This window comes from Sminthopsis crassicaudata, chromosome 1 (assembly GCF_048593235.1).
Source record: "Sminthopsis crassicaudata isolate SCR6 chromosome 1, ASM4859323v1, whole genome shotgun sequence".
Taxonomy (NCBI): domain Eukaryota; kingdom Metazoa; phylum Chordata; class Mammalia; order Dasyuromorphia; family Dasyuridae; genus Sminthopsis; species Sminthopsis crassicaudata.
The window spans coordinates 271,669,773-271,687,030 of NC_133617.1; positions in this window are offsets into that span (position 1 = coordinate 271,669,773).

The following is a 17,258-nucleotide window of genomic DNA, read 5'->3' on the forward strand; positions in this document are numbered from 1 at the left end:
CTACATCTCACAACCCACACCAAAATAAGGTCAAAATAAGGCACAAAAGGAGATACTATAAACAAATTAGGAGAGCAAAAGATAATTTACCTATCAGATCTTTGAAGAAAGAAGGAATTTATCCAAATAATATCTTGAGAACATTATGAAATGCAAATAGACAACTTTGATTACATTAAATTTAAAAGTTTTTTGCACAAACAAAACCACTGTAGCCAAGATTTAAAGAAAAGCATAAAGATAGGGGAAAATAATTTACAGGCAGTTTTTCTGATCAAGGCTGCATTTGTAAAAATATAGAAAGAATTGACCCAAATTTATGAGTACAATTCATTCTTAAATTGTTAAATGGTCAAAGGATATGAATAGACAATTTTCATATGAAAAAATTAAAGCTATTTATGGTTATATTTAAAAATGTTCTAAATCACAAGAGAAATGAAAACTAAAACAACTCTGAGATTGTTCTTCACACCTTTCAGATTATTTAAGATTATAAAAAAAATATAATGATAAATATTGGAGGGAATGTGGTAAAACTAGAGCACTAATGCATTGCTGGTGAAGTTGTGAAATAATCTAACTATTCTACAGAGAAATTGTAACTATGCCCAAAGGGCTAATAAAATTTTGATCTAGTAGTGCCATTATTGAGTCTGTATCCCACAGAAATCATAAAGGAGGGGAAAGGATTCATGTGTACAAAAATGTAGCAGCTCTTTTTTGTGATGGCAAAGAATAAGAAAATGAGTAGATATACATCAATTTGAGAATGGTTGAATAAGCTATAGTATATGAAAGTAATGGAATATTATTGTTCTACAAAAAATGATGAACAAACTGATTTTTAGAAAAGTCTGGAAAGATTTACATGAACAAGCTGAGCTAAACAAGCAGAAGCAGAAATACATTGCATACTATAACAACAAGACTGTGTGATGAACTACTATGATAGACTTGATTCTTCTTAGCAGTTCTGTTATTCAAGGCAATCCCATTAAACTTTGGATGGAAAACACCATCCACTTCCAGATAGAGAACTATGGAGACTGAATATAAATCAACAAGTTATGTTCACTTTTTCTTTCATTTTCTTTTTTTTTTCTCTTATGGTTTTCCCCTTATATTCTGATTTTTCTCTCCTAACATGATTCATAAGAAAATGTTTTTTTTTAAAGTACATGTAAAACCAAAAGAAAAAAAATTACCTCTTCTATTTTTCTTCTTTATTTATTTACAAAAAGTCACTTCCGGCCAAGATGGCGGCGTGGAGGCAGACAGCTGCTTGAGCTCCTCGTTTTCTCTCAGAACTTACTTCATGACAAGCCTCTGACTTAATGCTTGACCCAGAAAGAAATCCACAAATTATCACCAAGAGAAGACATCCTTGAGAGTCGCCAGAAAAGGTCTGTGTTTGTTCGGGGGAGGGTCAATCAGACTGGGCGCAGACTGAGGGCAGACAGCCAGAGCAAGACAGGCAGCTCACACAGCTCAGACCTGAGGGGGAGGGGTGTGATCTCTGCCGTTTCTGCGAAAGGGCTTTTGCCCCAGTGTGGATGCTCCGTCTTGGCAGCAAGCCAGGAGCAACAGAGAGGGTGTAAACACCGGAGGTGAAGATTAAAACCCCAGAAAGCCAGCGTCTCTCAGAGCCCGGCCACCCCCAACCCCCACCTGGACTGACTCGGTGCGTTCTCAGAGCCTCAGAGCTCAGACTCAGTACAGTCATTGCTGTTCTGTTAGTGGCTCTCTGCTGCCCTACCCCCAGTCTGTAGAGGAAGCCCATTAATAACATCCAGCCCTATCCCCCGCAAAACAGACCAATTGTTTCTCTTGTCAGTTTGTTTTCTTTGATTCCTACTCTGACAAAATGAACAAAAAATTCAAAAGGGCTCTAACCATTGACAGCTTCTGTGTGGAGAGGGAGCAGACTTCAAATGCTGAGGAGACTAGGAACAGAATGTCCCCAGATGTATCCCCTGGGAGGGATATAAGCTGCTCCTCAATACAAAACAACCTCATAGAGGAAATCAAAAAGGCTCTCACAAGAGAGCTGGAAGAGAAATGGGAAAAAGAAAGGGAAGCTTGGCAAGAGAGCCTGGAGAAGTCATCCCATGCATTCAAAGACAGAATGGATAAAGAAATCAAATCATTGAGAAACAAGATTAGTGAGCTGGAAAAGGTAAACAACTCCAAGGAAAACAGGATTAGTGAGCTGGAAAAGGTAAACAACTCCAAGGAAAACAGGATAAGAGAGCTGGAAAAAGAAATCAGCTCTCTAAAAAATAAAATGGATAAAATGGAAAAAAATTCCATAGAAGATAAAAACTCAATTGGACAATTACAAAGAGATATAAAAAAAGTGAGTGAAGAAAATACATCATTGAAAATTAGACTGGAACAAGTAGAAATGAATGACTCAAGGAGAAACCAAGAGGGAGTCAAGCAAAACCAGAGAAATGAAACAATTGAAAAGACTGTCAAGTACCTTACCAGAAAGACAACAGACCTGGAAAACAGATCCAGGAGAGACAATTTGAGAATAATCGGACTCCCTGAAAAATGGGAGGAAAAAAAGAGCTTGGACACCATTTTCGAGGAAATTATCAAAGAGAACTGCCCAGACGTTTTGGAAACAGAGGGTAAAATAGACATTGAGAAAATTCATCGATCACCTACTGAAAGGGACCCTAAAATCAAAACGCCAAGAAATATAGTGGCCAAGTTCAAGAACCATCAGACAAAGGAAAAGATATTGGAAGCTGCTAGAAAAAAACAATTCAGATATGGAGGATCCACAATAAGGATAACACAGGATCTAGCAGCGTCCACATTAAAAGAACGCAGGGCCTGGAACATGATATTCCGAAAGGCTAAGGAACTTGGTATGCAGCTAAGAATAACTTACCCAGCAAGAATGAGCATTGTTTTCCAGGGAAGAAGATGGACATTTAACGAAATAAATGAATTCCATCTATTTTTGATGAAAAAACCAGACCTACATAAGAGGTTTGATCTTCAAATACAGAACTCAAGAGACTTCTAAAAAAGGTAAAAAGAAATCTTGAGAACTATACTTCTGTCAAAAAAATATGTAAAGAACATATGTACAATTTGTCTTAGAAACTAGAGGTGGAAAGGAGATTATATCATAAAAAAGTATAAAGTGGTGGTACTACATCTCATGAAGAGGCAAAGGTAACCTATTATATCTGAGAGAAAGAAAAGAGGGAGATGAACATAGCGTGTATCAATAGACATATTCGATTTATGGTGAAACTTCTTCCACTTCATTGAAAAGTGAAAGGGAAGGTGTAAGCTAAGGGGAAGGTAATACAGTAATTTCGAGGAAAAGGGGTAAAATAAGGGGAGGATCTTTAAGGTGGGGGAGGGATCCTAAAAAGGGAGGGCTGTGAAAAGCAAGTGGTGTTTACCAGTTTAATACTGGATAGGAGGGTAAAAGGGAAGGAAAGGGGAAAAGCATAAGCAGGGGTTAATAGGATGGCAAGCAATATAGAATTAGTCCTTCTAACCATAAATGTGAATGGGGCAAACTGCCTCATAAAGAGGAAGCAGTTAGCAGACTGGATTAAAAGTCAGAATCCTACTATATGTTGTTTACAGGAAACACACCTGAAACAGGATGAGACATTCAAACTAAAAGTAAAAGGGTGGAGCAGAATCTATTATGCTTCAGGCAAAACCAAAAAAGCAGGAGTAGCCATCCTCATCTCAGATCAAGCAAAAACAAAAATTGATCTAATTAAAAAAGATAAGGAAGGGCATTATATCCTGCTAAAGGGAAGCATCAATAGTGAAGCAGTATCAATATTAAACATGTATGCACCAAGTGGTGCAGCATCTAAATTCTTAAAAGAGAAATTAAGAGAGCTCTAAGAGGAAATAGATAGCAAAACTATAATAGCGGGAGATCTCAACCTTGCACTATCAGAATTAGATAAATCAAACCACAAAATAAATAAGAAAGAAGTCAAAGAGGTAAATAGAATACTAGAAAAGTTGGATATGATAGATCTTTGGCGAAAGCTAAATGGAGACAGAAAGGAATATACTTTCTTCTCAGCAGTTCATGGAACCTATACAAAAATTGATCATATACTAGGGCATAAAAACCTCAAAATCAAATGCAGTAAGGCAGAAATAGTAAATGCATCCTTTTCAGACCATAATGCAATCAAAATAACATTTAATAAAAAGCCAGGGGAAAATAGACCAAAAAATAATTGGAAACTAAATAATCTTATACTAAAGAATGATTGGGTAAAACAGCAAATCATAGACATAATTAATAACTTCACCCAAGAAAATGACAATAATGAGACATCATACCAAAATGTGTGGGATACAGCCAAAGCAGTAATTAGGGGAAGTTTTATATCTCTACACGCCTACCTGCATAAAATAGAGAAAGAGAGGGCCAACGAATTGGGTTTACAACTAAAATTGCTAGAAAAGGAACAAATTAAAAACCCCCAGACAAACACAAAACTTGAAATTCAAAAAATAAAAGGTGAGATTAATAAAATTGAAAGTAAAAAAACTATTGAATTAATTAATAAAACTAAGAGTTGGTTTTATGAAAAAACCAACAAAATAGACAAACCCTTAGTAAACCTGATTAAAAAAAGGAAAGAGAAAAAGCAAATTGATAGTCTTGAAAATGAAAAGGGTGAACTCACCACTAATGAAGAGGAAATTAGAACAATAGTTAGGAGCTACTTTGCTCAACTTTATGCCGATAAATTCGATAACTTAAATGAAATGGAAGAATACCTTCAAAAATATAGCTTGCCCAGATTAACAGAGGAAGAAGTAAGTAGTCTAAATAGTCCCATCTCAGAAAAAGAAATAGACCAAGCTATTAACCAACTTCCTAAGAAAAAGTCCCCAGGACCAGATGGATTTACATGTGAATTCTACCAAACATTTAAAGAACAACTAACTCCAATGCTATGTAAACTATTTGAAAAAATAGGGATTGAAGGAGTCCTACCAAATTCCTTCTATGACACAGACATGGTACTGATACCTAAACCAGGTAGATCGAAAACTGAGAAAGAAAACTGTAGACCAATTTCCTTAATGAATATTGATGCTAAAATCTTAAATAAGATATTAGCAAATAGACTTCAGAAAATCATCCCCAGGATAATATACTATGACCAAGTGGGATTTATACCAGGAATGCAGGGCTGGTTTAATATTAGGAAAACTATTAGTATAATTGACCATATTAATAATCAAATTAATAAAAACCATATGATCATCTCAATAGATGCAGAAAAGGCATTTGATAAAATCCAACATCCATTCCTACTAAAAACGCTTGAAAGTATAGGAATAAATGGACTATTCCTTAAAATAATAAGGAGCATATATTTAAAACCTTCAGTAAACATCATATGTAATGGTGATAAACTAGAACCTTTCCCTGTAAGATCAGGAGTGAAACAAGGTTGCCCACTATCACCATTACTATTCAATATAGTACTAGAAACTCTAGCCTTGGCAATAAGAGCCGAGAAAGAGATCCAAGGAATTAGAGTAGGAAATGAAGAAATCAAATTGTCACTTTTCGCAGATGACATGATGGTATACTTAGAGAACCCCAAAGACTCTGCTAAAAAGCTATTAGAAATAATTCAGAATTTTAGCAAAGTCGCAGGATACAAAATAAATCCACATAAATCCTCAGGATTTTTATACATTACCAACACAATCCAACAGCAAGAGATACAAAGAGAAATTCCATTCAAAATAACAGTCGATAGTATCAAATATTTGGGAATATGTCTACCAAAGGAGAGTCAGGAATTATATGAGCAAAATTACAAAACACTTGCCACAAAAATAAAGTCAGATTTAAATAATTGGAAAGACATTCAATGTTCTTGGATAGGCCGAGCGAATATAATAAAGATGACAATACTCCCCAAACTAATCTATTTATTTAGTGCTATACCAATCAGACTCCCAAGAAACTATTTTAATGACCTAGAAAAAATAACAACAAAATTCATATGGAAGAATAAAAGGTCGAGAATTGCAAGGGAACTAATGAAAAAAAAGTCAGAGGAAGGTGGTCTAAGTGTACCTGATTTAAAGCTATATTATAAAGCAACAGTCACCAAAACCATTTGGTATTGGCTAAGAAATAGACTAGTTGATCAGTGGCATAGGTTAGGTTCACAGGACAAGATAGTGAATAAAAATAGCAATCTAATCTTTGACAAACCCAAAGATCCCAAATTTTGGGATAAGAATTCATTATTTGACAAAAACTGCTGGGAAAACTGGAAATTAGTATGGCAGAAACTAGGCCTGGACCCACATTTAACACCACATACTAAGATTAGATCAAAATGGGTCCAAGATTTAGGCATAAAGAACGAAATCATAAATAAATTGGAGGAACATGGGATGGTTTACCTCTCAGACTTGTGGAGGAGGAAGGAGTTTGTGTCCAAGGGAGAACTAGAGACCATTATTGATCACAAAATAGAACATTTTGATTACACCAAATTAAAAAGTTTCTGCACAAACAAAACTAATGCAAACAAGATTAGAAGGGAAGTAACAAATTGGGAAAACATTTTTACAGTTAAAGGTTCTGATAAAGGCCTCATCTCCAAAATATACAGAGAATTGACTTTAATTTATAAGAAATCAAGCCATTCTCCAATTGATAAATGGTCAAAGGATATGAACAGACAATTTTCAGATAATGAAATTAAAACAATTTCCACTCATATGAAAGAGTGTTCCAAATCACTATTGATCAGAGAAATGCAAATTAAGACAACTCTGAGGTATCATTACACACCTGTCAGATTGGCTAAGATGACAGGAACAAATAACGATGAATGTTGGAGGGGCTGTGGGAAAACTGGGACACTGATGCATTGTTGCTGGAGTTGTGAAAGAATCCAACCATTCTGGAGAGCAATCTGGAATTATGCCCAAAAAGTTATCAAAATGTGCATACCCTTTGACCCAGCCATACTACTACTGGGCTTATACCCCAAGGAACTACTAGAGAAGGGAAAGGGTCCTGTATGTGCCAAAATGTTTGTGGCAGCCCTTTTCATAGTGGCTAGAAGCTGGAAGATGAATGGATGTCCATCAATTGGAGAATGGTTGGGTAAACTATGGTATATGAATGTTATGGAATATTATTGTTCTATAAGAAATGACCAACAGGAGAAATACAGAGAGGCTTGGAGAGACTTACATCAACTGATGCTGAGTGAAACGAGTAGAACCAGAAGATCATTATACACTTCAACAATGATACTGTACGAGGATGTATGCTGATGGAAGTGGATTTCTTCAACATAGAGAAGAACTAATCCAAATCCAATTGATTTATGATGGACAGAATCAGCTACATCCAGAAAAGGAACACTGGGAAATGAATGTAAACTGTTATTTTTACCTTCTGAATCCAATTCTTCCTGTGCAACAAAAAAATCGGTTCTACACACATATATTGTATCTAAATTATACTGTAATATATTTAACATATATAAGACTGCTTGCCATCTGGGGGAGGGGGTTGGGGGAGGAAGGGAAAAAATCTGAATAGAAGTAAGTGCAAGGGATAATGTTGTAAAAAATTACCCATGCATATGTACTGTCAAAAAATGTTATAATTATAAAATAAAATAAAAAATTTAAAAAAAAAATATTTACAAAAAGTAAGACAACTTACTTTTTGTTCTGTGCAGTTTTTATTTTTGATTTCTTGAAATATATAGCTCTGAAAATACAGGATTTTTAAAAATCCATTTTGATTTAAATGGTGCTGCTTGACTATGTCTTTAAATCCAAATCACTCTGCCTTCCATTGAATGGCCAATACTATAGCCAGTCAAGCTTCAGTGGCTCATCATTTAGATTTTGATGGCTGTGTGTAAATAGCATTTTTTTCTTCCCTCCCAGATTGATATCATTGTGATGGTAAATTACTATCAACTCTTACTTAGTCCCTAGTCCTTGAATGAGTGGCCTCAGACAAATTAAGATCTGGGAAAGAACTTAAGGTAGAAAAACCAAAGTCACTCCCTGCATCCTGGGTCATTGTCAGTTGTCTTGACCTTTGTTTTGCTGCTAAATTCTGATAATTCTGGAAGAGAGAATGAGGCTGATGACTTTGTAAAACTTTGATTCACACATATCCTATTCAATACAAGTCAAGTTATCACCCTTGTGATGTTATTGGTCTTCTTTGAGAATAAAAAATAAAGAAAATCTTTATTAAATATTGTGTGAGGGAATATGGAATTTAAAAGGAGTATGTGTGTGTGTGTGTATGTGTGTGTATCCACTTATGTATCTGGCAAGAATTATCATATCTTAGGACAAATGAACCACAAAACCCTTAAGAAGCTCATAAGGTCATATCAAGTTGCCAAAAGGCTCTGACATTACTATAAAACTCAATAAGTGTTCAATTTATATCTCCTTATTATCTAGTTTCTTATCTAGATTTACCAACCTTGTTCCTCCTCTAACCATTTCTTTTCCCTTCTCAGTATTGTCGTCCTTGATTCTACTTAGCTTTATGCTTTTTAAAACAAAGTTTTTATATGTTTTGTTTTTCCATTCTAATTTCTTTTATTAGCCCATTATACTGACTCTCTACCTGAATAACCAATTGTTATACCACATTTCACATTCTTACTCTCATCTAGACTGTTAGCTTGTCTCTCAGGTTACTTACTCCTCTCTTTTATACTTTACATAAAGTCATAAAGTAAGAACTGGAAAGGAGCTTGGACATCTAATTCCTTCCTTTAGAGATGAGCAAAATAATATCTAGAAAAGTTATAGACCTAGAGCTAAAATAAATTGCAGAGGCCATCTGGTCCAACCACTTCATTTTATACCTCATTTTAAATTTGAGTAATCAAAGGCCTGAGGAAGAATCACATAAACCCAGTTGCCAAAGGTAACACAAGTAGTATATATCAGAGGTATGATTCAAAATCAAACCCTTTGTCCTTAAATTAAAATATAATATCTAGGGTTGAATAGATATACTATATATGGTCAGTCCAAGATAGAACATATTGGGGCTATCTGCTCCCTAGTACTAGAAATTATTTCAGTCTTAATTCAAACTAAGATTGCTTTAGTTTTTGATCACTATATCACATTGTTGAATTTATTTTGTGAAAATCCATTAGAATAGCCAGTTCTTTTTCAGACAAACTGTTATCTATACATGTCTCCCCCACCTTGTACTTGTGAAATTGGTTTTTTGAGCCCACATAAGTCTTTATATTTATCCTTATTAAATTTTATACATTATTTAGTCTTTCAATAATTATTTTGGACCCCAATTCTGACAGTCTACATATTATCTCTCTCTTCCAGCTTTGATAAGTATGTCAGCCATGCTTTTATCCAAAGCATTGATATAAATGTTAAACGGCATAGATCCCTGGGGCTCGCCACTAAAGTCTTCTCTCCCCATTATCTCTGGTGCCTACCATGAGGCTTCCAATGTTAGTCCCAGGAAAAGCAAATATGAACTCTGAATGAAGCATCATCACATCCCTTGATTTTTCAGCATGATGAGTTTTTAATCATTTAATATGTTTTAACTATATGCTGGAAAAGTATGAGCTAAACATGAATCTGATGTATGAGAAAGAATTTTGAAAACCTGTAAATCATCAGTCTAAACATAAATTTAGATATAAACTGCTAATATTATTATAATTCATTCATCCCAGACTTTCCTTCCTAACAACACTACAAATGATTTTAAAACAACACAATAACAATTAAAAAAATAAAAAAAAACTTTATCATTCTAGATTTTGTCCATTGTATATTTTCATGATACTTATTTTAAGTATTTTTATTTTTTTTATTACTCAGACTTCTACTTTATTTCAACTGTAGAGTCCTAGCAAAGGAGAACTATGTTTATTATTAATTAAATTTTATACATTCTCTCAATGTTTGTCAATCTTTTTTAGATAACCATTTCAGAAATCTTATGGCAGCCTCAGTTTTTATGGCAAAAGTATGTATAGAATCAAAGGAAGCAGTAGGACCCTCTGACTTATGACTTGAAAGTAAAATTTATTTTTTTAAAGAAATTCACAAGATCAGTGGAAAATCTCAATGTTTTGAGAATTTTTTTCCCCCACAGAGCAGGCCAGACTCTCACTGTAACATTTCTCCCTCCTCCCCCCTTAATTCATTTTTACTTATTTATATATAATTTTGCACATAGTACTTACATATTTCAATAGAAGCCTTCCAAATAATACTCTCCAAATAATACGCTGTGAATGTGTCTTGTGACCAGGAGAAATGGATTTAGTAATTCCATAAGAATCCAAGTATATCTGAGGTAATGTATCTTTATTTAGTATCTAAATTAAAAGTCTGAGACTCAGTTTTCCCAACAGTAATTTCTGTTCTCATCAGGGAACGAATATGCTATAAATAAGAATATGTAGCTCAGAAGCTAATTGTTTTAGAACATTTAATTGAAAGTAATGGCTAATGAGAGGGTCACATTAGTAACTTAATGTTAGTGGTCAAATTAGAATCCTACATTCACACACCTGGTTCATTTGCTCCTTCATAGCTCACATTAGTGGATAAGTAATTTGTTCCAGAATGGCTGCTGCATATAGAATGTGCTGGACCTAGCTCAGTGACCATTAAAGATTATAACAAAAGTAAACATTTCTCCTTAATTCTGAGATTCTTAGACTTAGGATGTAATTCTGCTAAAAAAAACTGAATACATTAAAAGTGCCTGAAGCTGTCTGGTACCAATGCACAGCAAACAAGAAAAAATCCATTTTCTTTCTCACTTAGCTGTTCTAATATATATTGAACATAAATAAATATGAAAGCTTAAAGACACATGAAAATCAGGACTAAATGAAAAAAAAAAAGAGTTTCAAACCTCTTCAATCAAATTACTTCTAATGAATGCATTAAAACAATATTGTGTGAACTTTAAAACACTTTAGTAAATAGCTAGGACATGACATGATATAATGGGATAGAACTAGGATAACAGAGCAACAATTATAGACAAAAATTTTATGTATGCATATATGTGCATGTACATATATATGTTTACATATATATAAAAACAACTTTTGTTACAGAAAAGCAGAACAAATTGTGGAAGTTGAGGAATTGAGGAATAAATACCCAACAAATGAATAAATGAATGAAAGTTGTTAAATGAATCAGAATAAAGCAGTATCTCAAGTGATTTCACAAACAGTAGTCAGAAATCTTGTTACTATGTTTATTTTAAAAGCATTACTTTTGAATGTTTGCCATATTGAGGGGAAATTCCTATTCATTATTATTAATTCATTCTTTCATTTACTCATTCACTAACATTTATTATGGACACTCGTTGGGATGGAGATGATGATGATATCAGACATCAAGGAGAATTAAGAACTGCTAGTTACTTAGCCTATTTTCTCTGTCAAGGAGAATAAATGTTATATTAGAAATTGCAAGGAAAAGTTGTTAAAGGAAAATTATAAGCAAGAAAATAATAAGAAAGTACAAAGTTCCCTTTGATTACAAGTCACCCAGCCTAGATAAGCTATATGCTCAACTACTGGAAGAACTCAGAGATGTTTTTGCTGAGCCACTGTCCTTAATAGATCATAGAGAATGGGAGAGGTTGCTGAAGGACAATTACTATCCCAATTTTCACAAAGGGAAGAGAAGAAACTATGAATTAATGAATTTGATCTCTATTCCTGGGAAGACTCTAGAATGTTTTTTTTTTGCTTTTTTGTTTTGTTTTGTTTTGTTTTGTTTTTTTAGTTTTAGTGAACTAGAAAGAGAATTGAAGATTACAATGATCTCACTTGGCTTTATCAAGAACAGATAATGCCAAATTAGTCTTATCTCTTTAATATCAGGGTTTGAAAACTGGCAAATCAGAGAATGATGTAGATATGGTTTACCTACATTTTGGTAGGTAATATCTGATAAACTGGCAAAGCCTTTACAATTCTCATGGAAAAGAAGGAGAGATATAGGTGGATTCAGAGTTGGTGCAATGGTTGTAAATCACAAATTCATGATGACACAAAGGCAGGACAGATAGATCACCCACTGGATGAGACAGTTAGAATCCAATAAGATCTTATTGAGTTAGAATAGTAGATAAATCTAAATAAAATTAAACACAAGGTTTTTACATGGATAAGGGAGAACCAATGTTCACACATACAAGATGAAGGAAGAATAGTAGGGAGCATTTTTTCAGGAAAAGTTTGAGGGGTTAGTGGATTTTATGCTTAATATGAATCAAAGTTTGAAGTCATAGCTTAAAATATTTTATAATCTTAGTCTGTGTTGAGAGAAAGATGCATAACTTCTAGGACTAAGTTAAGTGATAATAGTCCCTCTATTGTTGTTTGTCCTTTTTACAGTTTTTTTTACAGTTTTTTACATTTTTTTACAGTTTTTACAGTTACATTACAGGATGATGTCTTGACTTGTCCCCAATTTGTATTTAAGTGAGGCAGAATTGCACAAAGTATTCAGTTTCATTCTCTCTTTCAGAGTTATCAAAGTCCACTGACAAGGGAAAAAAAAAAAGATGCCTGGAAATGGCCCAGGATGCAGCAGATGACCTTGACATATTTGACCAAGTTCTACATATTTAGTATGTAGAATGTCAGCCACCTTCGGAACTAATTGTTCTCCTCATCTCATTTAATTGAGGGAAATCTTCATGTACCTCAGGTGGGCACCCTCACTCCCAGCTCACTGATAGGTTTGAGGGCCATCAGTTACCTCTATTGTATTTATCCTCAATTTCCTCTATACCTTGCCCTCATCAATCTACATCTGTTCAGTTCTAGGAAGTAAATGTTCAGTTCAGTTCTAGGAAGTAAATTAGGATGCATATAGAGGTGGACATTTTTTTCATTATCATCATTTTGATGATAAAGTTATTAAAGTCCATGATATATGAGAATCATATGATGAACTGGTACAGTTAGTCTAAAGAAGAGAGGACTCAAGTGGATTGTGATGACCATCTTGAAGATATAGGAATAGCATGTGAAAGAGAGTTTAAACTTGTCCTTAAGAGCCTCAGTAGGCAGAACCATGAACAAAGAAGAGGGATAGCAATGAGGAAAACTTAGGCTGGATATTAAGAAATTATTTCCAGACTTCCGGCCAAGATGGCGGCGTGGAGGCAGACAGCTGCTTGAGCTCCTCCTTTTCTCACAGAACTTACTTCATGACAAGCCTCTGACTTAATGCTTGACCCAGAAAGAAATCCACAAATAATCACCAAGAGAAGACATCCTTGAAAGTCGCCAGAAAAGGTCTGTGTTTGCTCGGGGGAGGGTCAATCAGACTGGGCTCAGACTGAGGGCAGGCAGCCAGAGCAAGACAGGCAGCTCACACAGCTCAGACCAGAGGGGGAGGGGTGTGATCTCTGCTGTTTCTGTGAAAGGACTTTTGCCCCAGTGTGGATGCTCCGTCTTTGCAGCAAGCCAGGAGCAGCAGAGAGGGTGTAAACACCTGAGGTGAAGATTAAAACCCCAGAAAGCCAGCGTCTCTCAGAGCCTGGCCACCCCCAACCCCCACTTGGACTCACTCAGTGCATTCTAAGAGCCTCAGAGCTCAGACTCAGTACAGTCATTGCTGTTCTGTTAGTGGCTCTCTGCTGCCCTACCCCCAGTCTGTAGAGGAAGCCCATTAATACCATCCAGGCCCATCCCCCGCAAAACAGACCAATTGTTTCTCTTGTCAGTTTGTTTTCTTTGATTCCTACTCTGACAAAATGAACAAAAAATTCAAAAGGGCTCTAACCATTGATAGCTTCTGTGTGGAGAGGGAGCAGACTTCAAATGCTGAGGAGACTAGGAACAGACTGTCCCCAGATGTATCCCCTGGCAGGGATATAAGCTGCTCCTCAATACAAAAGAACATCATAGAGGAAATCAAAAAGGCTCTCACAAGAGAGCTGGAAGAGAAATGGGAAAAGGAAAGGGAAGCTTGGCAAGAGAGTCTGGAGAAGTCATCCTATGCATTCAAAGACAGAGTGGATAAAGAAATCAAATCATTGAGAAACAAGATTAGTGAGCTGGAAAAGGTAAACAACTCCAAGGAAAACAGGATTAGTGAGCTGGAAAAAGAAATCAGCTCTCTAAAAAATAAAATGGATAAAATGGAAAAAAATTCCATAGAAGATAAAAACTCAATTGGACAATTACAAAGAGATATAAAAAAAGTGAGTGAAGAAAATACAACATTGAAAATTAGACTGGAACAAGTAGAAATGAATGACTCAAGGAGAAACCAAGAGGTAGTCAAGCAAAACCAAAGAAATGAAACAATTGAAAAGAATGTCAAGTACCTTACCAGAAAGACAACAGACCTGGAAAACAGATCCAGGAGAGACAATTTGAGAATAATCGGACTCCCTGAAAAATGGGAGGAAAAAAAGAGCTTGGACACCATTTTCGAGGAAATTATCAAAGAGAACTGCCCAGACATTCTGGAAACAGAGGGTAAAATAGACATTGAAAAAATTCATCGATCACCTACTGAAAGGGACCCTAAAATCAAAACGCCAAGAAATATAGTGTCCAAATTCAAGAACCATCAGACAAAGGAAAAGATATTGGAAGCTGCTAGAAAAAAACAATTCAGATATGGAGGATCCACAATAAGGATAACACAGGATCTAGCAGCGTCCACATTAAAAGAACGCAGGGCCTGGAACATGATATTCCGAAAGGCTAAGGAACTTGGTATGCAGCCAAGAATAACTTACCCAGCAAGAATGAGCATTGTTTTCCAGGGAAGAAGATGGACATTTAACGAAATAAATGAATTCCATCTATTTTTGATGAAAAAACCAGACCTACATAAAAGGTTTGATCTTCAAATAAAGAACTCAAGAGATTTCTAAAAAGGTAAAAAGAAATCTTGCGAACTATACTTCTGTCAAAAAAATATGTAAAGAACATATGTACAATTTGTCTTAGAAACTAGAGGTGGAAAGGAGATTATATCATAAAAAAGTGTAAAGTGGTGGTACTACATCTCATGAAGAGGCAAAGGTAACCTATTATATCTGAGAGAAAGAAAGGAGGGAGATGAACATAGTGTGTATCAATAGACATATTCAATTTATGGTGAAATTTCTTCCACTTCATTGAAAAGTGAAAGGGAAGGAGTAAGCTAAGGGGAAGGGAATACAGTAATTTTGAGGAAAAGGGATAAAATAAGGGGAGGATCTTTAAGGTGGGGGAGGGATCCTAAAAAGGGAGGGCTGTGAAAAGCATGTGGTGTTCACCAGTTTAATACTGGATAGGAGGGTAAAAGGGAAGGAAAGGGGAAAAGCATAAGCAGGGGTTAATAGGATGGCAAGCAATATAGAATTAGTCCTTCTAACCATAAATGTGAACTGGGCAAACTGCCTCATAAAGAAAAAGCAGTTAGCAGACTGGATTAAAAGTCAGAATCCTACTATATGTTGTTTACAGGAAACACACCTGAAACAGGGTGAGACATTCAAACTAAAAGTAAAAGGGTGGAGCAGAATCTATTATGCTTCAGGCAAAACCAAAAAAGCAGGAGTAGCTATCCTCATCTCAGATCAAGCAAAAACAAAAATTGATCTAATTAAAAGAGATAAGGAAGGGCATTATATCCTGCTAAAGGGCAGCATCAATAATGAAGCAGTATCAATATTAAACATATATGCACCAAGTGGTGCAGCATCTAAATTCTTAAAAGAGAAATTAAGAGAGCTGCAAGAGGAAATAGATAGCAAAACTATAAAAGCGGGAGATCTCAATCTTGCACTCTCAGAATTAGATAAATCAAACCACAAAATAAATAAGAAAGAAGTCAAAGAGGTAAATAGAATACTAGAAAAGTTTGATATGATAGGTCCTTGGCGAAAGCTAAATGGAGACAAAAAGGAATATACTTTCTTCTCAGCAGTTCATGGAACCTATACAAAAATTGATCATATACTAGGGCATAAAAACCTCAAAATCAAATGCAGTAAGGCAGAAATAGTAAATGCATCCTTTTCAGACCATAATGCAATCAAAATAACATTTAATAAAAAGCCAGGGGAAAATAGACCAAAAAATAATTGGAAACTAAATAATCTTATACTAAAGAATGATTGGGTAAAACAGCAAATCATAGACATAATTAATAACTTCACCCAAGAAAATGACAATAATGAGACATCATACCAAAATGTGTGGGATACAGCCAAAGCAGTAATAAGGGGAAGTTTTATATCTCTACAGGCCTACTTGCATAAAATAGAGAAAGAGAGGGCCAACGAATTGGGCTTACAACTAAAATTGCTAGAAAAGGAACAAATTAAAAACCCCCAGACAAACACAAAACTTGAAATTCAAAAAATAAAAGGTGAGATTAATAAAATTGAAAGTAAAAAAACTATTGAATTAATTAACAAAACTAAGAGTTGGTTTTATGAAAAAACCAACAAAATAGACAAACCCTTAGAAAACCTGATTAAAAAAAGGAAAGAGAAAAAGCAAATTGATAGTCTTGAAAATGAAAAGGGTGAACTCACCACTAATGAAGAGGAAATTAGAACAATAGTTAGGAGCTACTTTGCTCAACTTTATGCTGATAAATTCGATAACTTAAATGAAATGGAAGAATACCTTCAAAAATATAGCTTGCCCAGATTAACAGAGGAAGAAGTAAGTAGTTTAAATAGTCCCATCTCAGAAAAAGAAATAGACCAAATTATTAACCAACTTCCTAAGAGAAAGTCCCCAGGACTAGATGGATTTACAGGTGAATTCTACCAAACATTTAAAGAACAACTAACTCCAATGCTATGTAAACTATTTGAAAAAATAGGGATTGAAGGAGTCCTACCAAATTCCTTCTATGACACAGACATGGTACTGATACCTAAACCAGGTAGATCGAAAAGTGAGAAAGAAAACTATAGACCAATTTCCTTAATGAATATTGATGCTAAAATCTTAAATAAGATATTAGCAAATAGACTTCAGAAAATCATCCCCAGGATAATACACTATGACCAAGTGGGATTTATACCAGGAATGCAGGCCTGGTTTAATATTAGGAAAACTATTAGTATAATTGACCATTTTAATAATCAAATTAATAAAAAACATATGATCATCTCAATAGATGCAGAAAAAGCATTTGATAAAATCCAACATCCATTCCTACTA